The sequence below is a fragment of the Euphorbia lathyris genome, chromosome 3, assembly GCF_963576675.1.
Source record: "Euphorbia lathyris chromosome 3, ddEupLath1.1, whole genome shotgun sequence".
Lineage (NCBI taxonomy): Eukaryota > Viridiplantae > Streptophyta > Magnoliopsida > Malpighiales > Euphorbiaceae > Euphorbia > Euphorbia lathyris.
Window position 1 is genome coordinate 106,582,860 of NC_088912.1, and position 24,091 is coordinate 106,606,950.

General features: G+C 36.9%; 2 long non-coding RNA genes across 6 annotated transcripts; both read right to left on the reverse strand.

Annotated features, from left to right (window-relative positions):
* Nucleotides 1-8,356: 8,356 nt before the first annotated feature.
* LOC136224779 (uncharacterized) lies at nucleotides 8,357-10,303 on the reverse strand. Its single transcript, XR_010686610.1, has 3 exons — nucleotides 9,913-10,303; nucleotides 9,770-9,817; nucleotides 8,357-8,782 (listed from the first exon to the last, which is right to left on the reverse strand). It is a non-coding gene; the product is annotated as an uncharacterized lncRNA (long non-coding RNA).
* An 8,813-nt stretch (nucleotides 10,304-19,116) lies between these two features.
* LOC136221853 (uncharacterized) lies at nucleotides 19,117-23,106 on the reverse strand. Of its 5 annotated transcripts, none has more exons than XR_010685343.1 (6): nucleotides 22,666-23,106; nucleotides 22,382-22,552; nucleotides 22,174-22,251; nucleotides 20,399-20,739; nucleotides 20,234-20,274; nucleotides 19,117-19,448 (listed from the first exon to the last, which is right to left on the reverse strand). It is a non-coding gene; the product is annotated as an uncharacterized lncRNA (long non-coding RNA). The 5 variants fall into 5 exon arrangements; XR_010685346.1 differs by lacking the exon at nucleotides 22,174-22,251 and having other exon boundaries at nucleotides 22,666-22,781; nucleotides 22,870-23,103; XR_010685345.1 differs by lacking the exon at nucleotides 22,174-22,251 and having other exon boundaries at nucleotides 20,433-20,739; nucleotides 22,666-23,101.
* Between the last annotated feature and the right edge of the window lie 985 nt (nucleotides 23,107-24,091).

Sequence of the window (24,091 nt, forward strand, 5' to 3'; positions counted from 1 at the left end):
GATGGAGGTGTTCATGATGGCTCAAGGAGTATGGGAAGCTGTGGAGGCTACAGGACCTGTTGAAACCAGGAAGGACAAGATGGCTCTTGCGGCCATTTATCAAGGCATAAGTGAAGATACTCTACTTCAGTTAGGCGCTAAGAAGACTGCCAAGGAAGCATGGAACATGCTAAAGACCATGAACCTTGGAGCCGAGAGGGTAAAGGAAGTCAGAACTCAATCATTGTGGAGAGAGTTCGAAGCCATGAAGATGAGTGATGGAGGCAGTATTGATGATTTTACTGGAAAACTTCAGATTGTTGTCAACAAGCTAAGAGGGTTAGGCAACAATGTGGAAGAAGAAATGGTGGTGAAGAAGTTGCTGAGATCAACTTCATCAAAGTTCCTACAGATTGCATCCACAATTGAGGAGTTTGGTGATCTAAAAACCAAGACCACAGATGAGGTTATTGGATCACTCAAAGCTCATGAGGAGAGGATGCAAGGACATGGATTCAAGGGAGATGAAACTGTTCTTCTCTCCAGAGCAGAATGGAAGGCAAGAGAAGACAGCAAGTCAAAAAGGAAGAATTTCGTGGATCAAGGAAACAACAGCCATGGAAGAGGCAGAGGCCGTGGAAGAGTTAGAGGAAGTGGTGGTTCTCAAAGGAGGGAGGAAGAACCTCAACAGAAAAGGAAGTTTGACAAGTCAAAGGTCAAATGCTATGCCTGCAGGGAGATGGGTCATTTTGCCTCTGAGTGCCCATTAAAGGAGAAAGATGAGCAGGCAAACTTGACAGAGAAAGATGATGAGCCTGCACTACTATTGATTGAGACTTGTGAGTTGATAAAGTCACAAGCCTCACAAAGAAAAGTAACTGAGCAGACTACAAGTGGAGGAGCCAACAAGGAGTCATGTTGGTACCTTGACACTGGAGCAAGCAACCATATGACAGGTGACATGAGTTGCTTTACAGACATTGATCAATCCATTAATGGTAAGGTCAGGTTTGGAGATGGCTCAGTTATTGATATACATGGGCTAGGGTCAGTGTTGTTCCAATGCAAAAATGGAGAGCACCTAACTCTGTCCAATGTGTACTATATACCAAGATTGAAGAGCAACATCATAAGCCTTGGGCAACTTGATGAAGCTGGCAGCAGAGTTATCATAGAGGAAGGTACATTGAGGGTCTATGACAACAAAAACAAACTCATATTCAAGGTGAAAAGGCAGCACAACAAGCTCTTCATTGCAAACCTGGAGACAGCTCAGAAAATATGTTTAGTGGCAAGCTTAACAGATAAGGCTTGGCTATGGCATGCCAGGTATGGTCATCTGAACTTTCAAGCTTTGAGAAGGCTAACAAGTCAAAAGATGGTGCAGGGAATGCCCGAAATTGCTCAAGCAAACCAAGTCTGTGATGGTTGTGTGATAGGGAAGCAACACAGAACTTCATTCCCACAGAAAGCAGTGTTCAGGGCAACACAGAAACTTGAATTGGTCCATGGAGACTTGTGTGGACCAATTACACCAGCTACACCAGGAGGTAACAAGTACTTCCTACTTCTTGTTGATGATTATTCACGTTTTATGTGGGTAACACTACTGAAAGACAAGAGTGAAGCTTTTAAGGCTTTTAAGAAATTTAAAAGTCTTGTAGAGAATGAAGTTGCAGGAAAACTAAAGTGTTTCAGGACAGATCAAGGGGGAGAGTTCACTTCTCTTGAGTTCAAGAAATTTTGTGATGATAAAGGAGTGAAGAGACACCTCACAGCACCATATTCTCCTCAACAAAACGGAGTTGTTGAGAGGAGAAACCAGACTATCATGGAGATGGCAAGAAGCATCATGAAAAGCAAGCAGGTGCCAGCTAAGTTCTGGGGTGAGGCAGTGAAAACTTCAGTGTACATTCTGAATAGAGCTCCAACAAAGAGTGTAGAAAAGATGACACCATATCAAGCATGGCGTGGGAAGGCTCCAAATGTACAACATTTGCGTGTATTTGGGTGTCTAGCCCATTCCAAAGTAGTGTCACCGCATCTTACCAAACTCGAAGATAGAAGCATCAAGACTGTCCTGCTTGGTTATGAGGATGGGTCCAAGGCTTACAGATTGCTGGATCCAATCAAAGAAAGAGTCATAGTGAGCAGGGATGTTGTATTTGAGGAAGAAAAAAACTGGTCATGGTTGGATGATCAAGGAGCAGAGAAGATAGATTCTGGTGGGACTTTCACAGTCCAAGTAAGCCAAGAAGAACATAGAAGGAGAGATACAGATCAAATGCCAAATTTCCATGAGGAAAATGAAGCTGTAACTCCTCCTCAAACTGCTCAAGCTTCTCCTCAAAGCACACCAAGGACAAGCTCTAGTTCAAGCTCGAGTGAAGGGCACCAGAAATTCAGATCTCTACAGGAAATCTATGATGCAACTAGGGAAATAGATGAAGAAGCAGGACTGTGTTTCTTCTTGTCTATTGAAGAACCCTCTACTTATACAGAAGCTGTTAAGAACAAGAATTGGAGAGAAGCTATGGCATTGGAGATTGGTTCCATACAGAAAAATGGAACCTGGGAGCTATCTGACTTGCCAAAGAATCACAAGGCCATTGGTTTGAAGTGGGTCTTCAAGTTGAAGAAAGATCCAGAAGGGAAGATAATCAAGCACAAGGCCAGATTAGTTGCAAAGGGATATGTTCAGAAATATGGAGTTGACTACAAGGAAGTGTTTGCTCCAGTAGCAAGGCTGGAAACAGTGAGGACTCTGCTTGCATATTCTGCACAAAGAAAGTGGGATGTCCATCATATGGACGTCAAAACGGCTTTCTTAAATGGAGAGCTAAAGGAAGAAGTGTATGTAGCACAACTAGAGGGGTTTGTAGATAAAGGCAATCCAAGCAAAGTGCTGAAGCTGCATAAAGCCCTGTATGGGTTAAAACAGGCACCAAGAGCTTGGAATGAGAAGTTGGATGAGTGTCTAAAGTCTCTGAGCTTCAAAAGATGTCCAATTGAGGATGCTTTGTACATGAGGAAGACAGGAGAAGATGTCACAATTGTGGGAGTGTATGTGGATGATCTCATCCTCACTGGCTCAAGTGCAGAACTCATTGAGAAATTCAAACGCGAAATGATGCAGAAATTTGAGATGAGTGATCTGGGGCTCCTGAGTTACTACTTGGGGATAGAGGTAAAGCAAAATGGAGAAGCCATAACACTGTGCCAGTCAGCCTATGCAAGAAAAATTCTTGAGAAAATGGGAATGGCAGATTGCAACATTTGTCATATTCCTATGGATCCAAGGTGCAAGATGAACAAGTATGATGGAGAGCCATCAGTAGATGCAACCACGTACAGGAGTATTATTGGAAGCTTGAGATATCTGGTAAACACTCGTCCAGATCTTGCTTATTCAGTTGGAGTTGTAAGCAGATACATGGAGGCTCCAACCATTGCACACATGAGTGCTGTCAAGCAGATTCTGAGGTATGTAAGAGGAACACTTGATGTGGGATGTGTGTACAAGAAAGACCAAGCAAATGAAGATTTGGTTGGTTACAGTGACAGTGAACTTACAGGGGACACTGATGACAGAAAGAGCACAACTGGTGTGCTGTTCTTCCTTGGAGAAAGTCCTATTACTTGGGTGTCACAGAAGCAAAGAATTGTGGCACTCTCATCATGTGAAGCTGAGTATATTGCAGCAACAGGGAGTGCTTGTCAAGGGATTTGGCTCACAAGACTGATGGAAAGCCTAAGAGGAGATGGACAAGTGAAGCCAGTACTGAAAGTTGACAACAAATCTGCAATTGCCTTGGCTAAGAACCCAGTCCACCATGAAAGGAGTAAACATATTGATACAAGGTATCACTTCATTCGTGAATGTGTTGAAAATGGTGATGTCAAGCTCGAGTATACTAAGACAGAAATTCAACTAGCTGATATCCTGACAAAGCCGCTTGGAAGACAGAGATTCGTTGAGCTGAAGGATAAGATTGGTGTGAGCATCATCAAAGATAAACAAGTTTAAGGGAGTGAATGTGAACTGTATGTTTAAACTTGTTCTAGAGTCAATTCAGTTAGTTGTGTTCCTGGTCTTTAGGAGATAGTTATCTAGAAGTCTATCTTTATGGAAAACAAATCGTGTGATTTAGTCATCCATAATACACGATGTTAGGTTTTCTTAGTTGCTGTTTTTGCGTAACAAACTCCACTCTCAAGTTGTATAAGTAGGAGGTGGAGTTGAGGTTTTTAATATGTATTTTTGAAATCATCTGTACTGCTGTTTTTCCTCATATATTGAATGCAGAAAGAATTTGCTTCAAACATCTCTAACTTGTGCTTTCAATTTACTGTGTTTATTTTGTGAGTTCTGAAGAGAAAACAAAGTTGGCTTTTTCGAACAGTTATATCAGCTAGACCATTTGTATGAGATATTTAATCAGTATCAAATAATAAGTTTCATACATTCCAACAACCCTCTAAATTTTTAAAACTACTAAATTACTCTCTATTCTTATCTAATTACATTCAATAACATTATATTCTTATCCAATTACATTCAATAACCTTTATATTTGTCCAATTGTATAATCTCAAAACTTCAACTATCCCTATGAAATTCCAAGAGTTCATAATTATTTATATATTTGGAGTTTCTTTTTTACATGTGGCCGAGCATGTATCTAACTTTTTACATCCAAAAGATTCTATTCAGAAATACGAGGTTATTGAATGCAATCAAACAAGAATACGAGACCATTTAGAACTTTTGAAAGTTTTGGGAACTTAAAGGTTTTGGCCTAAGTAGATGGAGCAAGAGAAAATAAGAGAGTAAAATCGTCTCGTAATTTTATTGGTAGATAAGTTATTGATGATGATCAAACAATTAAAAAAACATATAATATAGTCATTACAAATGCAATGAATTATTACCAGAAAAGGCCAAATAAGAATACAGAAGAAGCATAAAAAGTGCATGAGTTGAATCAATCTGCCTAAAAGTAGGCAACTGAATTGAAGTAAAACAATAATACCATTTCAGAAATCAGACACCAACAACTTCCTGATCATTGCCAAACTAAAATGAACAAACACAGATTTGGAGTCTGCAATTTTCTCCATTGCGAATTAATCTAAAAATTGTTACTCCTAAAACTGCAATGCCCGTGTGGTTTATTTGTCAAAACCTACTAAACACAATTTAAAGGCTTGTGAGATCCAACTCTATATATTGGTAAGTTTTCCATGTGGAATAGGAAAAAAGCTCTTAAGAGCAAAGTCCCTAATGACAAAGATACCCTCACCAATCAAAGCCATTTTCTCACATTCAGATCAATTGTTACAAGCATAGTTTCATCATAGGAAATAACAAACAAGCTTGATTTGTGTCAAAAAAAACTTATCATAACAAAAGAATCATAAACAAACTTGTGGTTTCAATTTCAAGTAATCATATCATCCTGACACATCAGATAGGTTATATGATGCACTAATAAACAAACATACAAAAGAGAAACATCTAATAACAAAAATTAGCATATCAAGTTTAAGACAAACTTGTATGGTTTCAAATAATAATATCATCTTAGAACACAATAGACAGCTTATGTGAGGAACTTATAAACAAACACATTTAACAATAGATCTATTGAAATCACAATGAGAATCCTAAAATTCTCACCTTTTGGCATAATCATTTTAAAAAATCTACTATATAGAAAACAAAGTAATTAAAGAAAAATTCATAATGATAGATCATCTGTAAACATATATAATAAGATACAGTAGTTGCAAAACTCATTATATCTAGTTCAGAATTTCCATTAAAACATAAAACCCAACAAAGAAAAAGTGCAAAGATTTACCATAAACAATTGTAAGCAGTAATTCCATTTGTTAAGCAAGATAGTTTCCTGCAAAAAAAAAAATTAAGACAAGATCAAAATACATATGGATTGGTGAGCAACAAAAAAACACAAACACATAAATAAGTTGCAATTGCTCATTTCACCTGTAAACAAACACAACCTTTTTTGCTAATAATATTTTAACAGATAAAGTTATGGAGGTTATTAATCCGGAATATGATTTTGTAGGGTTCATGACCATCACTTGATGCTCCTCCCTTCTTTCTTGAGGCAGGGTTTCTACCGAATTAAGCTTGATTCTCATTGGAAATTTACCCGACCACCTAGCAGATAGAGAGATCCTAAAAGCATTGCTGAATGCTAACTTTCTAGAGAAGATAAACCCTAATCCTAACCATCGATTTCTATAGATTAGATTATGCCACTTTTTAGTGAAGATAAACCCTAATCCTAACAGTATCAATAATGGATATATGGGCTAACCCTAATTACTATTCCACGATTGAGAAGAGCAAAGGTGGAAGTCAAGTTATATAGGTGATGACATTCCTTACTCTCAAACTTCACCTACTCCCTAAAGTTTTAAAGTTCTAAATTAGACCCTCTATTTTTGTCTAATTATCTTTAATAAGCTCCTATTTTTGTACAATTCCATTTAATAACTTCTATCTTTTTATAATTAAATTCGATAGCCTCAAAACTTTAATTGTTCTCTAAATTTTTGAAAGTTCATAAGTATTCACCTATAATTTTTTTTTGACATGTGACACATGGTGTCTCACTGTAAGAGTTTGGGCCAAATATTGGTATTAAATTTAACACTAATGTTTTTAAGTGTAGTGCTGATTTAACCTTAACGTACAAAATGGTGCAAATTTAACTGTAATATTTGCAAGCAAGATGAATTTTAGTCCTACGTTATCGAAAATTAGAAAAACATGTTTTATTAGTATTTCACTATTGCTTTAGGTTATTAGTTTATTACTAAAAAATATTGTAAAAATTCTGCTAAAATGCTAAAAACTAAATCTGCTACATATAAATTAATCACAACTTTTTTTGTCAAATTGTCTAAAATATTTACAGTGTTATTAATATAGTTATAAACAACAAATAAAAAATATATGGAACTGCTTCGATTTATTGACAAACTTATTTGGAAGATACGATGTGACAATTAAATAATAGTAAACCAGTCTTTTTAAATTTTCAACAGCGCTTGGCTAAAATTTCCTTGAAAAAATTAGGATTTAATTTGCATCACTTCATATGTTAGGGGCTAAATATGCACTTTGATTGAAGCATTATGGTTAAATTTGACCCTTATCCCAATAAAAAATGTACAAAAACTTGCAACATAAATATCACATGTTGACAGCTTACCTATGCCGTCATGGGTTCGAATCACAGTGGAGATTTTTCTTTCTTCTTTCATGTAAGCGCATTGCGCAATTTTTTTTTTAGAAAAAAAAATCACGTTGCAATTATTGAGTTTGTATTGTGATCATGTCGTGTCAATTTTGAATTAGTGTCAAAATGATTAAACCGTAATCCAATCCAAAAAATTTCATATCAATCTCGTATTAACCGAATTGGGATAGTATCGATTACGTGTGGTGTTATGGTGTCATATATAATTTTGCTATGGATCAAATTTATTTTTAGGAAAACCCCACTTTTAATCTTGAGGTTATTGGGATTTTCCCTCTTATTTTATAAAATGGCTTAATTTGTATCCTTGCCGTAAAATATTGGTTCAATTTTATCATTTTCTAATAAATTCCGTGGACACGTTTTATTCGAAATTATTTGAAAATAATAAAATTAAACCAAATTTTCTATTATCAAAATAAAAATCACAAAAAAAATTATGAATGGAAAAAATTAACCTGTTTTATAAGATAAGGACAAAATTATTATTTTTTTCAACGACTTTGGAAGGAGTTAGGCTTATAAGTATTTAATTGAAAAAAATAATGGATTAAACAAAATAAAATCACATGATATGCATACTATGTTTGTGCTGGGTTTTTGAAAAGATATTGCAATTAAAAAAGTTATTAAAATTTATTAATTATAAGATTAAGTAGATTGATTTGTCTGAAACTAAATCTAAAAATAAGATTTGTTTGGTGCCGTCAGTATCCCATTGTTTCTAGAATAACAGTTTGATTGAGTCCCACCCGTTGTGCTGCTAGAGTTAAGAAAGAGTCGGGCCAGTGGCAGGAAAAAAACATATCTTATCCCTAATTTTCTTCAATCTGGCGAGGAAGTTAGATGGAAGCTTAAACTATTCTTAGTTGGCTAAGAATGGAATTCCAGGGCAAACTCCAAATATGAGAAACTCCAAATAATCATTTGGAATTGGAAATTGAATATCACTGGGTGCACATGTTTAGAACAACATGTTCATTTACTAATTTAGAACAAAATTAGTTTCATTGCATCAAAATCTAACTTAAAAACACAAAAACCATTCCACTAATTATATCAGAGCATTGAGCAATGCTTACATAATCTCGTCTCTAACTTGTAGAGTTTGATAAATTTCCGACGAGGAAAATGAACTACAAATGAAGAAACCAAGCTTAACTCGGTAGGAACAATTCCTCAAAAATGTAAGGAGGACCATAGAGTGATGGTCATGAACCTATACAAAAGCATCTTCAAGATTAATAACCTTCATAACCCTATGTGCAAAAAATTTATTAGCAGAAACATATGCTTGCCACCACAACTTGTCAAAGCCATCACCTTTGTCAAGGCACATAGTGAATGGACATTAAAGCTGAATGGCCACCTGCTCTGAATTTCTTCTTGCAACAACCAAATGATGGAGCATCTGAATCTCCATTGCTGCATCCATCTTTTTTAGAAAAAAAAAATCCGTGAGCAATTATCGCCATCTGAATCCCCTTGCTTTGGATTTCCATTAACTACAGACAAGATGCAAAAATAAGGATCACCATCTAAAAGCAAGATGCAGTTGTAATTATAATAAAACAAATGGGTAATCTAAGACATCCACATAAAGGCATTACAAATGCAATGAATTATTACCAGAAAATACCAAACAAGAATACAGAAGAAGCATAAAAAGTACATGAGTTGAATCAATCTCCCTAAAAGTAGGCAACTAGATTGAAGCAAAACGATAATACCATTTCAGAAAATCAGACACCACCAACTTCATGATCATTTGTTACAAACAACAAATTAGTATTTTGAGAGAAATATCTAGCATTTTCGAACTAAAATGAACAATTGCAAATGCTTTACTAAATGAACAAACACCAATTTGGACTCTGCAATTTTCTCCATTGCAAATTAAGCTAAAAATGGTTACTCCCAAAGCCGCAATCTCAACCAGTTGGAAATGCATGAAATTACAACAAAGATAATTGTCTGATGAAATTTAGATAATATTAAGATCAAGCATCACCAGCATATATAGTTTCATCATAACAAATAACAAACAATCTTGATTTGTATAAACAAAATTATCATAACAAAACAAGCATAAGCAAACTTGTGGTTTCAATATCAAGTAATCATATTATCCTGACACATCAGAGAGCAACATCTAACAACAAAAATTAGTATATCCAGTTTAAAACAAACTTATAGAGTTTCAAATAATCATATCATCATAAAACAAACCAGACAGCTTATGTAAGCCACTCATAAACAAACACATTTAAAAATAGATCTATTGAAACCACAATTACAATCCCCAATTCTCACCTTTTGGCATAATCATTTTAAAAAAACCACTATAGTAAACAAGTAATTACAGAAAGATTAATAATGATACAACATTTGTAAACACATATAATAAGATCGAGTAGCTGCAAAAACTCATTATATCTTCAGAATTGCCATTAAAACATAAAACCCAGCAAAGAAAAAGTGCAAAGATTTACCATAAACAATTGTAAGCAGTAATTCGATTTGTTAAGAAAGATAGTTTCCTGCAGAAAAAATTAAGACAAGATCAAAATACATATGGCTTAGTGAGCAACAAAAAAACAAAAACACATAAAGAAGTTACAATTGTTAAATTCACCTGTAAACAAACACAACCCTTTTTTGCTAATAATATTTTAGCAGATAAAGTTATGGAGGTTATTAATCCGGAAGATGATTTTGTAGAGTTCATGACCATCACTTGATGCTCCTCCCTTCTTTCTTCAGGAAGGATTTCTACCGAATTAAGCTTGATTCTCATTGGAAATTTACCCGACCACCGAGTAGTTAGAGATCAGATCCTAAAAGCATTGCTGAATGCTAACTTCCTAGAGAAGATAAACCCTAATCCTAACCATCGATTTCTATATATTTGATTATGCCACATTCTGGAGAAGATAAATCCTAATCCTAACCCGTATCCATAATTGATATATGGGCTATCTGCTATTCAGATCTCATAGAGGAGATATCTATGAACACTGGGTAACCCTAATTGCTATTCGGCCATTGAGAAGAGCAAAGGTGGAAGTCCAGTTATATAGGTGATGTCATCCCTTACTCTCAAACTTTACCTACTCTCTAAAGTTTTAAAGTTCTAAATTAGACCCTCTATTTTTGTCTAATTATCTTTAATAGCCTCCTATTTTTGTCCAATTGCATTTAATAACTTCTATCTTTATATAATTAAATTCGATAGCCACAAAACTTCAATTGTTCTCTAAATTTATAAAAGCTCTTAAGTATTTACCTATACATTTTTTTACATATGACACAGGGTGTCTCTCACTGTAAGAGTTTGGGCCAAATATTAGTCTTAAATTTAACCGTAATGTTTTTAAGTGTAGTGCTGATTTAACCTTAACGTACAAAATGGTGCAAATTTAACTATAATATTTCCAAGCAAGATCAATTTTAGTCCTAGTTATCGAAAATTAGAAAAACCATGTTTTATTAGTATTTTACTATCACTTTAGGTTATTAGTTTTTACTAAAGAACATTATAAATATTCTGTTAAAATGCTAAAAACTAAATCTGCTACAAATAAAAAATATATGAAACTGCTTCAATTTATTGACAAACTTATTTGGAAGATACGATGTGACAATTAAATAACAGTAAACCAGTCTTTTTAAATTTTCAAGAGGGCTTGGCTAAAATTGGTCTTGCTTGAAAAAATTAGGATTTAATTTACATCACTTCATATTTTAGGGGCTAAATTTGCACTTTGATTGAAGCGTTGTGGTTAAATTTAACCCTTATCCCAATAAAAAAAATGTACAAAAACTTGCAACAGAAATATCACATGTTGAGAGCTTACCTATGCCTTGTGAGGTCATAGGTTCGAATCACATCCGGGTCTGGTGGAGATTTTTCTTTCTTCTTAATTTTTTTTTTTTTAAAAAAAATATCACATGTTGCAATTATTGAGTTTGTATTATGATCATGTCGTGTCAATTTTGAATTAGTGTCAAAATGATTAAACCGTAATCCAATCCAAAAAAATTCATATAGATGGCCACAGCTTTGCATAAGACGCAGATTTACACTTATGCAGATTATGGTTGTGCCCGTTGAAATTCAGAGTATCTCAACTTGAGGAGATGCTGTTAGAATATATATACCATTGTCTGTAATAGTGTAATATAGACAGAGGTTATACCATTGTCTATAATAGTGTGATGTCGACAGGGGTATTAGAGTCTTTAGACATAGAAAGTGAACTTCAGTATTAATTGTAATTGTTTGTGTATAAATACTGTAATCCTCTTGATTTCTGTTTGCCCAAAATAAATAAATTTTATTTTATGTGTATATAATACTTGGGTTTCGATTTTAGGATATAGTTTATACTTTGCCTAGAAAATAATAAATGATAAAATAAAAAAATGAAAATATATTCGTAACTCACCTCAAACACGCGGGGCGTGCCGCCCTATGCGCGAAGCGTATACCAGCCATCTGAAGACGTTCCGCTTCAGAGACTCCACTACGCGGAGCATGCATTCCTATACGGCACGCGTAAAATGCCTCAACAAGGCGCTCTAGGATCAGAAGCACAAACACGCGGGGCGTGCCTTCCTACGCGGAACTTAACATCAGAGACGTCACGCGTAAGCTTTAGCAATAAGGCGCTCCAGGATCAGAAGCACAAACACGCGAGGCGTGCATTTCCATACGCGGGGCGTATACCGCGTATCCAAAGACGTTCCGCTTTAAAGACTCGTTTACGTGAGACGTACCTTCCTATATGCCACACGTAAACATCATCGACAAGACGCACCAAGTTCAGGAGCCGCACTATGCAGGGCGTGTTCTTTCTCTCAGCAAACTAGAGGTTAGTTCTCGCCCGGAGTCCATTATCGGTCACCGATTTCTCAGAACGCATCCGGACACAGCCACGGGCTAGCCTACAAGCTCAGCCCCATCCCCACATCTAAGTCCAAGCCTTAAGATTTTTCTAACCACAAGGTAGTGGAGTGATGTGGCATGGAAGTTAGTGGAGGTTAGTGGTAGTTGGAGGAAGTTGAGGAAGTTGATGATGTGGCAAGGTAGTGGGCAAGGTTAGAGAGAAAAATAAGGGGTAGTTGATAAATAATTACCAAAATACCACTAAATAATTACCAAAATGCCACTCTAAAAAAACTATAAATAGACCCCTCCCTTCATAAAAAAATCACTCATTCAACACACAAAACCCCCTCTCAAAGCTCCAATGCTTAGTCTCTAGTCCCTTTAGTTCTTCAAGTTCTTCAAGTTCTTCAAGTTCTTTTTGTTCTTCATTTTTCTTAGCTTCAATTCCTTCTTTAGCTCTCCTTTAGCCTCAATTTAGTTCCAATAGCCTTTATCAAGTTTTTTCAATTCAATTTAGCATTCCCAAGCTCTTAATTTGCTCAAATTCTTAGCTAGAACTCTGTTTCCAAATTAATTTTCCAGATTCATCCATTTATTTTCAAAGCCCGATTTCGTCCATTTAAAGTCATTTTTTGCTTTCAATCCCTTCAACAAAGTTGTTCCTGACGTCCTGAAGTTCGATCTAGTGTATTTAGTTTCCCAATTCCGTGTTCAGAAACTCTATTTACAAGCCGATCTTTCCAGCCCAAATTCTTTTAGATACTCTGTTTCCAGAATTTTCCAGATTCGATCAGTTATTTTTAATTCCCAATTTCGTCTACTTAGCATCCGTTTTAGCCTTCGATCCCTTATAGAAGTTTGTTTCTGACCTCCTGAAGTTAAATTTAGCCTATTTACTTGTCCAATTCCGTGTTCTTAAGCGCCCAAACGAGCCTCCCGAAGTTGAAGGTTAAATCTGTCCCATTTGCCTACCATACGTTTAGTCATTGCAAAGAGCACGTACTGTACGGGCCCGACCGGCTGCAGCTCTCCGAGAACCTCGCACCAACACCAAAATTCAACGTCAATCCGAGATAGCTATTGTGGCTCCGAGTTTGTTGTTGAATTACAATTTATTTTATCGCATTTCAATTCTTTGTATTGATTTGTTCATTCTAATTCAATTGATTACCTATATGTTTAATATAGAGATTTCTCAATTGTAATTAATTTCATTTTAATGCTTACTTTGAACATATGTATTCAAACACGTATTCACATCAATAAAGTACCAATTTTCCTAAACTCTCGTGTCAATTTCGCACTTCTAATTTCTTTATTTTTCTATCTTCAATTTACACGCTTAGCTTAAAATCAAATAATTAATCTAGCAAAGTTTTTGTAACGGCGCTAGAGACCCAAGAGGGGCTTTTTCAATCCTTGCGTCCCTCGCCAATTGCTTCGATTAGAATTCATGTTTTCGGCGCACAATTGCACAAACGTAACCGTTTTTTTTATAATTGAGAAATAATTTCTCTGGCACGCCCGCACCCTAACCACACGTGACAAGGTTGAAATTAGCATATTTCGAAAATATCGCTAATAATTTTTGGCACGCCCAGTGGGACCTTTTGTTTTTAGCTTAGCCAAAAATTGTGTCTATGCCAGTTGTCTTTTTCGTCCTTAATTTTTCACACTCATTTTTTTTAAACCACTTATTTTTCATGCTTTGCTTTTATTCCATTAATAAGTATTCATTTTTTTTTCGTTCTTTCTTTTTCAACACTAGATTACTAACTTAATTTCATCATTTTCACCTATAAGTACTCATGGAGGATGCCTCCTAGGAAGAACACCGGGAAAGAGCCAACTCAATCGGACTCCGAAGAGAGTCAAAATCAGAACCGAGATCACAACAATGAGTCCGGAATGCCCGAAGGCTTTGTGGTCGAGACTGTGAGCAATAGCGGAGGTGCAAACCAACAACCACCTCAAAGCCCACCCATATTCGACATGGCACCACTTATAGCAAGTATGGAGAAGCAAATCAGCCAATTTCTACATGGGTTCTCACAAACCATGAGAGAAAATCACGAGGCTATATGCAGCGTGATGCAAGCTAGCAACGAGGCCATGTTCAGAGCTAACAGTGAGGCAATAAACAATTCCAACAAGGTTTCGGCCCTCGAGGAGAGGATGGTCGATTTAACCGGAGAAATCGGAAAAATCCCGGAAAAATATGCCGAGCTTTTCTCACAAAAGTCAAGATCCCAAGGACCGGCAGACAATGGAAAGGGAACGCCAATCTCAGGTGCCGGTGAAAGGTATACCCCTCCACCAATTCGAGAAGAAAACCTCAGGTTCAATGAGCGCAGCGATAGGATCAGCCCAGAACCCGTTCAAGCCCCACCACCTCAACAACAGTTTAGGTCTCATACTGGGCCTAGTAACCATGCCGAACATTACGAGGAGAGCTATACTCGTAACTCGGGGGGCAATGGGAGAGGAAGCAGCTTTCACCCACAACGGACGACGCACACACGCGTGGAACCCACCAACAACGCAGGAGAGGCCCAACGCATAAAGAACATCATCCAAGAGATTTATGGGCCAGCCGTGAAAGAGGTGTACCGACCCGAATTCCAAAAACCGTATCCACGACAGTATGACCAACTCTATCCCTTACCTCACAATTTTAGAGTCCCTGATTTCACTTTATTTTCAGGAGAGGAAGGGCAATCCACCGTAGAACATGTGGCACGCTTCACCTTTCAGTGCAGTGGTTTGAGCATGGATACGAACTTCGACATGTTGCGCTTGCGACTATTCCCAGGATCACTAACGGGACCAGCGTTCTCTTGGTATGCCACTTTGCTATCAGGGTCCATTCATGTATGGGAGCAAATGGAAAGGCTTTTCCACAACCAATTCTATTGAACGGAGCCCGAGGTTTGTGTTGCGGAGCTGTCCCGAATGACGCAGCGACATGGGGAACCGGTTGAAAATTTTATCAACCGATTCAAAAAGATGCGACATCGATGTCGAATCAATATCCCTAAGGTCGAATTTGTAAAGATCGCCCAACGTGGACTAGAATTTGAAAACCGGAAGAAATTTCAGGGAATCGATTTTCACGACTATTATGAGTTGGTGGCCAAGGTTTCAGAGTATGAAGAATTAATGAGGGAAGATCATCGACGTAAGAAGAACTCGATGGGAAGCTATCAAGGGGATGTACAAACACATAAGGTAGCCATCGCCGATTTAACAAATACCGGATCTCGAACATGTCCCGTGTTGTTTAAAAATCCCAAAACACCAGAGGTAGTCAAAAGGAATCTGACCACCCAATATACTTTTGACGTCTCAAAGACGGAAGAAATTTTCGATTACTTGTTAAAAGAAAAGTTCATCACGTTACCGCCTAGACACGTGATCCCATCCAAAGATGAAATACGCGGAAGAGATTATTGTAAGTATCACGACAACTGGAGCCATAATACTCAAGCTTGTTTTGGTTTTAGAAATGTCGTGCAGGATAGGATTAACCGCGGGATACTCCAATTCCCGGAGAAGAAGGAAAGCATGCTGATCGATGATGACCCATTCCCAGTAGCCAACATGATCAATGCCACTTCGCTAGTGTGGGGGGCAAAGGAAGCAACGTTGCGACCTAAAGACCCGGCAGATATGGGTACCGAAAACGATACCATCTAAGTCGAAGGAAAGTTCAAGGCAATCACAAAATACAAAGAGAATAGATGTGCAACAACAACGACCACGTTTTGTGACACCTTCGAGCACGTCGCCCATCGATCAATGGCAATTGAATAGCCACAAGAAGTTCCCGAAGCCTCTCTCCAAAAATGCGAAAAGAAGATTAAGGAAAAGAGAGGCAGAAAAGAATCATCCAGCATTAACTCTAATGCTGCGAAACGAGGAGGAAAAAACCAAGAGAAAGACCTCCAGATCCGGGTTGGAGATTTCATGATACGGATAGAGTGTGCAGCTACCTCTTTAATCTTACCTTCGGATTTTAGAGGTGAAGACACCAAGAAGGAAGTCCCCAAACTCGAGCATAAGGAGCAAGAAGACACAGTACTGAACGCATCGGGTGAAGAGGGTATGAAGAGGGTTTACTTTGACAAGCCCACTCCAAGGATGACCCGCCCTTTGTACGTCAAGGCGCAACGACAATGGATCAGCCGTTAACATCATGCCGATGAAGATGGTCCTAGCCCTAGGAAAATCGGAAGAAGATATAATCTCATCAGAGGTGTCAGTCTCGGCCTTCACGGGAGAAATCGTGAAGACCTACGGTGTCCTACCTTTGGAGCTCACTATTGGCTCTCACACCGCCATGGCTGCTTTCTTCGTAGTAAATTCAACTGCGAGCTATCAGGCGCTTCTGGGGAGAGATTGGATTCACTCCAACTCATGAATCCCCTCGTCATTCCACCAACTTCTTCTTTTTTGGAAGGGAGATGATATGGAAGTTGTTCGAACAAACGAGAAGCCATTTGAAACTTACTCTAATGTGGTCGAAGCCAGACTCTACGAGGAATCTGTTGGCCCAATCCGAGTTGGGTCCAATCACAAAGAGCAATCATGTGGCGAAGAGATTAAGAATATCCTGAATCCAACGGAAATCGTGCCTAGTCGAAGGCCATTCCATAATGAACCAATAATTGAAGAAATTCCATGAGTCAGACAACATCGAGAAAAGAAGCGGTAGCAGAACATGTCGGTCATTTGAGGAAAAGCTTCGAACGAATGCGGAAGTATAACTTGAAGCTCAATCCTCTAAAATGCGCCTTCGGAGTCAAAGCGGGGAACTTCCTCGGATTCTTGGTCCATCAAAGAAGAATCGAGATCGACAACTATAAGGCAAAAGCAATCAAAGAAGCACAACCTCCGAAGAATAAAAACGAGTTACAATAATCCTTGGGCCAAGTAAACTATTTGAGACGATTCATATCCAACTTGGCTAGGAAGTCCAGAGCATTCACAAATCTGTTGAGGCTCAAAGATGAAGAAAGCTTCAAGTGGGACGACAAGCATCAAGCGGCGTTTGAGGAGATCAAAACTTACTTGAGTAATCCACCTGTTTTGATGCCACCAAGAGAGGGCACTCCACTCAAGCTCTATATATCAGCAACCGATGAGTCAATTGGGTGTCTACTCGCCCAAGATAATGCAAACCGCCATGAACAAGCCATCTACTACCTAAGCCGAACATTGCTATCAGCAGAGACAAGATATAGTCCAGTTGAGAAACGTGCTTAGCTTTCTACTTCGCTTGCACAAAGTTGAGACATTACTTGCTCAAAGCAAGAGTTTACGTGATCGCCAGCACAGACTTGATCAAGTACATGCTAAACCAGCCTATCCTCTCGGGAAGAATAGGGAAATAGTCACTAGCATTGGTCGAGTTCACCTTAACATATCTCCCACAATCCTCAGTAAAAGGGAAAGCAATTGCAGATTTTGTATCCGATCACCCAACCAGTTTCCAATATCTCAAAGAGGCGGAACTTCCAATCTATCTGACTTATAAAGAGCCTTGGCAGTTAAAGTTCGATGGTTCGAGCACAGACAGCTCCAACGGAGCAGGAGTAATCATCACAGCCCCGTCCGGGACTAAGACGATATTAGCTGTGAACTTGGATTTTGAATGCACAAACAATCAAGCTGAGTATGAAGCTCTGATCATTGGTTTGGAAATCTTAATCGACCTAGAAGCAAAAGAGGTCAAGATTTTTGGAGATTCACAATTGGTCATCCGACACCTAACAGGAGAATACAAATGCTCAAGTTTATCTCTGTTACCTTATTTCGCATTGGCAATCCAACTTCTGGAAATGTTTGACGAGGTCAGTTTGGAGCATATTCCAAGAAATGACAATTTGAAAGCTGACGAGTTAGCCCAAATCGCTTCTGGAATGAAGATCTCTAAAGGGACAGCATACAAAGTCGTCATCATCAGAAGACAGGGTCATTGTTAGACAAGGTGCCGAACGGCCTCGCCCGGGCGGACCGGGGGGGTGGACACCTCATGGCGACGTAAGCGGTGATTGGCGCCGAAAGCAACCAATCACGGAATCAAGCTGCTTGGCAGGACCGGAGCTCGGAGTATGGAAGAGTCGCCACCCACGAATGGGAAAATGAACACCGATCCATTGCAGGAGACCGGTGAGGGTTCGGGAAACTTAGGTACGAGCCAAGAAGGCTAGCTCCTTTTCGGAGAAAGGCTACTAGGCACCCCGACATCGCCCGGTTATGAACCACCGGCCTCCTACTCAGCGTGTTAGGCGATAACGGACTAATCGCATATTTCTTTAAGTTTAAAATTCATTTGAAACCTTTTCTTTCTCGCTTTGAAAACCGTTTTGAGCATGTCATTAAAAGCCACACTACAAGAAAACAGATTTTTTGTGGGGAAAATGTTCCCCACAGAAAATCGATATTTCGCCACTAAAAGCTTTTTGTGGCGAAAAAAATTTCGCCACATGTCCGCCAACGTTAGAGCGTCATAAAAGGTCATTTTAGCGAAAACTATTTCGCCACAAAAGGGTTATTTTTGTGGGGAAATTAAATTCGCCATTAAATGGTTATGTTTTTTGTGGCGACACTAATATGACCACTAAAGAGACATTTTGTGGCGAAGTAGTTCCCCACAAATTGTTACAATTCTTTGGAGATTATAGATTTCGCCACAAAATAGTATATGTTCTGTGGGGCTAAATTTCGTCTAAATGCTTAATACTAACGAAATATCCGTCGGTAATTTTCCTTCTTGCATTGCTATTTCGCCATATTTTCAAAATTAATATTTTAAAATTTTTGGTAACTTTATTTGGATTGAAGGGAACTCATATATATTATATAGCAAACATATAGAAATATAATAAAATGCATTAAAATCATTTTATTAAATAAAATTTTATATATTGATGTAGAAAACCCGAAACTGATACAAGCAAGTAAATCATCTATAAGAAAAATAAAAGAACAGATATTTAATACAAGCATTCCAGCATATGTACTGACATATTATTGGAAGTCATATGACCACTGATTCACTGATATACTTTACAACCATCATTAAAATAATGGCATATAGTGAAATTTGGAACCAATAAATTGCTAATGTCTAAATTTGTTACCATCACAAGTAGTATTTGAACCTTCATGTGTGGCTTTCCTTGCAACCCAGAAATGATAGAGGTCGTTTTCTAACCATGTTGGTACCATAGTTGTAACTCTCATAGCATCTTTCCCCATCCATGATCCTTATGTACCTGTCAAAAAAAAATCCATTAAATTTTCAAGCATTAGGTAGTATAAAGAATAAATAGCAGCAGAAAGAGGAGATTCCATGTTAAATTTGCTTAAGCTCATGAATTATCTCCTAGATGAAGCAATTTCTTAATTTTTTCTACTTTTGTCTTAAATTCTTTTTGCCATGATTAGGACCTAAGAGAACATAAGCTTTATCTTTTAAGTTTAAAGAAACCAAGTTGGTCAGGCTGAGTTGTTGAAACATATCATTTTTAAAACATGCACCAACAACAATGGAACAAGCTTTTGAGCAAAAAATGTGCCAGAAACACCAAAGATCATGCCTATGGTTAATGCTCCCAAAATAATATTTTAAATAACCAAGTAGTTATCATTTTCATCTCCATATTAATATGTATGGAATCACTTAATTACCATGTTATAATTGCAACACCTCAAACATTTTATTCTAATTGACACTCACTAGAACAAGTTATATTAAGAATGTGAATGCCCAATAAGTCAACATATGATTAATTTGTGCTACAATGGTTCTTAAGTGAAAGTTCATGATGAAATTTGAGAAGAAGTGCTCACAACTGTCCTACATTAGGCCATTAAACCATTTATTATGATCAAGAAAAAGTGTAGAAAACCAAATTAACAAAACAAGACCACATGAGAAACTTCAGCGAGATTTCAATAACCTCTCTTAATTTGGGGAACCAATTTTTTAATAAAGACTAGATATTTAGATTACTAGTTAGAAGCCACAAGTAAAGCTAGCAGAAGGCTTTTCCCATACCAATTTTGAATGTGAAAGGCTTTTCTGTCATTTCCTTTATGCTACACCATAAATAAACAAGAACACTATTAATGAACTTCAAATTTTAGCTCAAATAAAAGCTGAAGTAAAGAAACAAAATTCATTAAACAAAAAACATAAATCCATGAACAACATAAGCTTTACCTCCAAAATATCTTAGAAAGATCGCCATTTTTACATGCAAGGAAGATGAATGAAGTGTATCCATTTCTCAAAAGCAAATCCTTTCTGCAGCTTTGAACAACCTTACAATCCTAGTTCCTTGTTGATGCAATTTTATTATAGTAGTTGGTTCTGTAACTTTATTGAAGAGATTGAAATAGAGCGTCTGAGTTGAAGCCTCTCATTTCCCTGTTTTCTTTGGAGATCTAGCTTTAAATTTGATGAGCTCTTCCGAAAGCACCTTTTGAGCTTCATTTCAAGATTTAGTCATGAACCAACTGTTGCAATCACTCCAAACTCTCATGGATCTATAGCTTTCCTCTCTGCATGAATTCGAGAAAGAGCAATCCTTCAGTCACAAGTTCAGCAACTTAGGTGTTAAGAACTTAGGCAAATGAAAAATATAACCATCAGACTTATGGTTAAAGGAGCCAACAAAACTGAAGACTAGTTACCAGGTTTCAAGGGCATTGAACTCAGAAATAATTAATATTTAAGCACATAATCAGCACTAAGCAAACTGCCAAGGGAATGCCTTCTAATGTAAGTTTCGACCTAATGTAAGTTCAACTTCATAACGTATGCAACAAGTAATTACCACAACCCAAGATCATTGGTGATGGGCAGTATGAACTGAATTTCTCAACATGAAAACTATCAAAATCAGCAGGAAATTTCGATTTTCAAAAATGTTGTGAAAATCAAGTATATTGTGAAAGTCTAACAGATAAAAAATATATATGCACATAAATCCGCAAAAGATAGATTACTATATTCACGGTTATCCTACAATCTAAGCACCACCATGGAATACTAAATTCTAATACAATCTAAGCTAGTACATGTAAATGACAATGTAAACGATATATTTAGCAACTACTGAAAGAACTAGTAATAAAACTGGTTCATGTACCAGGAACAGGAAACCAAAGATCAAATCATTTTGAACCTATAGCATTCCAAAAGTGATAATCAGGATAATGAATACTAGCTAGTAACTAGAAACAAAAGATGTAGCAGAACTGGTTCAGCCATATCAATGTGAAAATGAAGCAGAGCTCAATGAAAACAGCTCCGAAAGGAACTAGTCCTCTAATGAGAACTGAGAATGTTAGGTTCATGTACCAAGCTTGCGCTTGGATAAGCAAATGACAAGTGGGTAAGATCCTGAACCTGAAAGAGTCGCCACCGATTACATATTGAAAACTTAACATATGATGAAACCAAACTCAAATGCATTTATGTCGCACCATTTAAGGTGATCAAACATCGGGAGAAATGTTACCCTTAGACATAAAAAAGGATCAGATTTGTTAAACTTGTAATAGAGGAAGACATGGAGTAAGTGCTAACAGAGATTCCACCACCTTCTCTTTCAAGAAGTTCTCAACAACTTCACACCCTCATCACCTCCTCTTCCACCTCCTTTCCTTTTGTTTTCCAATCCTAAATCAAATCAACCTCTTCGACCATCTCTACTCATCATCGCTTTGTCCACTCCTTCCTTTTTTGTCTTTGACCATGTATCTTTAAAGACTCTAATTGACAGTATCTTCGAGAAAAATGCTGCAATATATATACACTAGGATACCCTATACCGAGCCATCCGGCTCACTCCAGCATTCAAAACTTTGAATGGAGCCTTTACAATATTATGATGATTCCTTAATCCAATAACAAGATAAAACAATTTCACCTTTCATATAAGTTTCATAGTTCACATAACTAACAAGATTCAGTTTACAAGTCCATTTTACCTTGGCTAAATTCAGTACAGTTTGAACAATTCATCCAGCTTTCATACCCATCCTTGTTGATCCAGACCACCTATACACCTACAATAATAGAGTCAGAGAGTGAGTGAAAACAGAAGCACTTCATGTGTATTTTCTAAACTCAAACTGTAAAATATTATATCCACCAAAGCAACACATAACTAAACTGATAATATATATATCAACTTACATCTAGAAAATGGTGTAGAGATCTTGTAAATGTCAATATTCTCTGAATCGAAAACCAAGAGCTTGCCATTAGGAGATACCTCAATAGAGTGTGGTTCAATCGCAAGCTATTTCCATCAAACATGGTCTCTGTAGCCACTTTCTAAGTTCATCATTTCCCGGCTAGAGACACCTGAAATATCCATACCCATTTAAGTCCATTACAAGTTAAAACATAAAGTGAAGGATTAAACAACAGGGGAATATAAGAAAATCTGGGTTGAAGTTAAAAAGTATGATCTTTACCTATTTTTGTGTTGGATTTGAGTGACACAGCCATTCCAAAAGTTCAAAGGACATTGGACGCAACACTGCTGACTATTTCTGCAAATTTAGAATTGCAAGATCTCAAACTTCAACTCCTGTAAAATATGACAGCCACCAAAGTAACGAATAAATTAGAAGTTGTTTTTCCCCCGATTTTGCTTTATGGGAAACGAAATAGATAACCTAGCCGCGATTGAAGACTTGGATCTACTTGAAAAAGCTATAGAAATTTGGGGAATCGTTCGGAGCATGTCCGGCTGAAAGAAAACCCTAACGTCATAAAGAGCGAGGGTAAAAAGAGAAAGGAATGAAGAAGATGGTGGAGACATCGACAAGATAGAAGCGCCGCGAGCAGAGAAGGTGGACAAGATGCTGGTGAGGGACGGCTGGAGAGGGTTTCTGGTTTGAGGGTTTTAAGATAGGGTTTCTATTTTAATTCTACTATTGATTTTTACTTGGTTTCTTTTTTTTTCTACATATTCTCTTCTTTTACTTTTTCTAACACTAAAAAGTATTTTTAAACTGGTTAAAAAAAAAAGTATTTATAAATTATTTTATATTCTTTAACCATCCAAAATAAAAATACTAGTAACAACTAAAAAATAAATAAATAATTATAACTTTTCAAAAAAAATAATTATAACTGAAATTTTAATGACATAAATTTTAATACTATAAAATAAATCTACTAATAAATGAAAATTATACATATATATAATAAAATAGTAAAATATAAATAGATATATAACAATGACACTGATAACCATTATTAATATTTTTTATTAATTCATATAGGTATTTTAGTGGAAAATTTCTTAACTCCCCACAAAATTTAGCACACTCAATTTCATTTTCTGTGGGGATTAACAATACTTCACCACTAATATTTATATGATTTAGTGGCGAATTTTAGTAATCCCCACAATATCTATGATATTGATATAGATTAGGAGAGGGAAAAAAATTATATGTATTTTAATAAAAAAAATTCGGTACTATTTATTACCGCCAAAATTTGGCGCACTAAATTTCGATATCTGTGGGGATTTCGAAAAAATCGCCACTAATATAAATATATTTTGTGGGGAAACCATAATTCGCCACAGTTTATTCTATTAATTGTGGCGAAATTGTCAAATCACCACAAATATTCATTATTTGTGGGAAAATTTTTAATTCCCCACAAATGTATAACAATTAGTGGGGAAATTATTTTCCCCACTACTTTTCCCCCACAAAAAGTTGGATTTCTTGTAGTGCCATCTTGGTAAAGAATCACCCATTTTTCATAAATTTAAAGTGCGTAGGAGACAGAGGGGGAGAAGAAAGAATTGATTTATTCACAGTGTGATTTATACTTCATATTATACACTAACTCTAAGCTAAGCTCATTCCTCAAAACGAG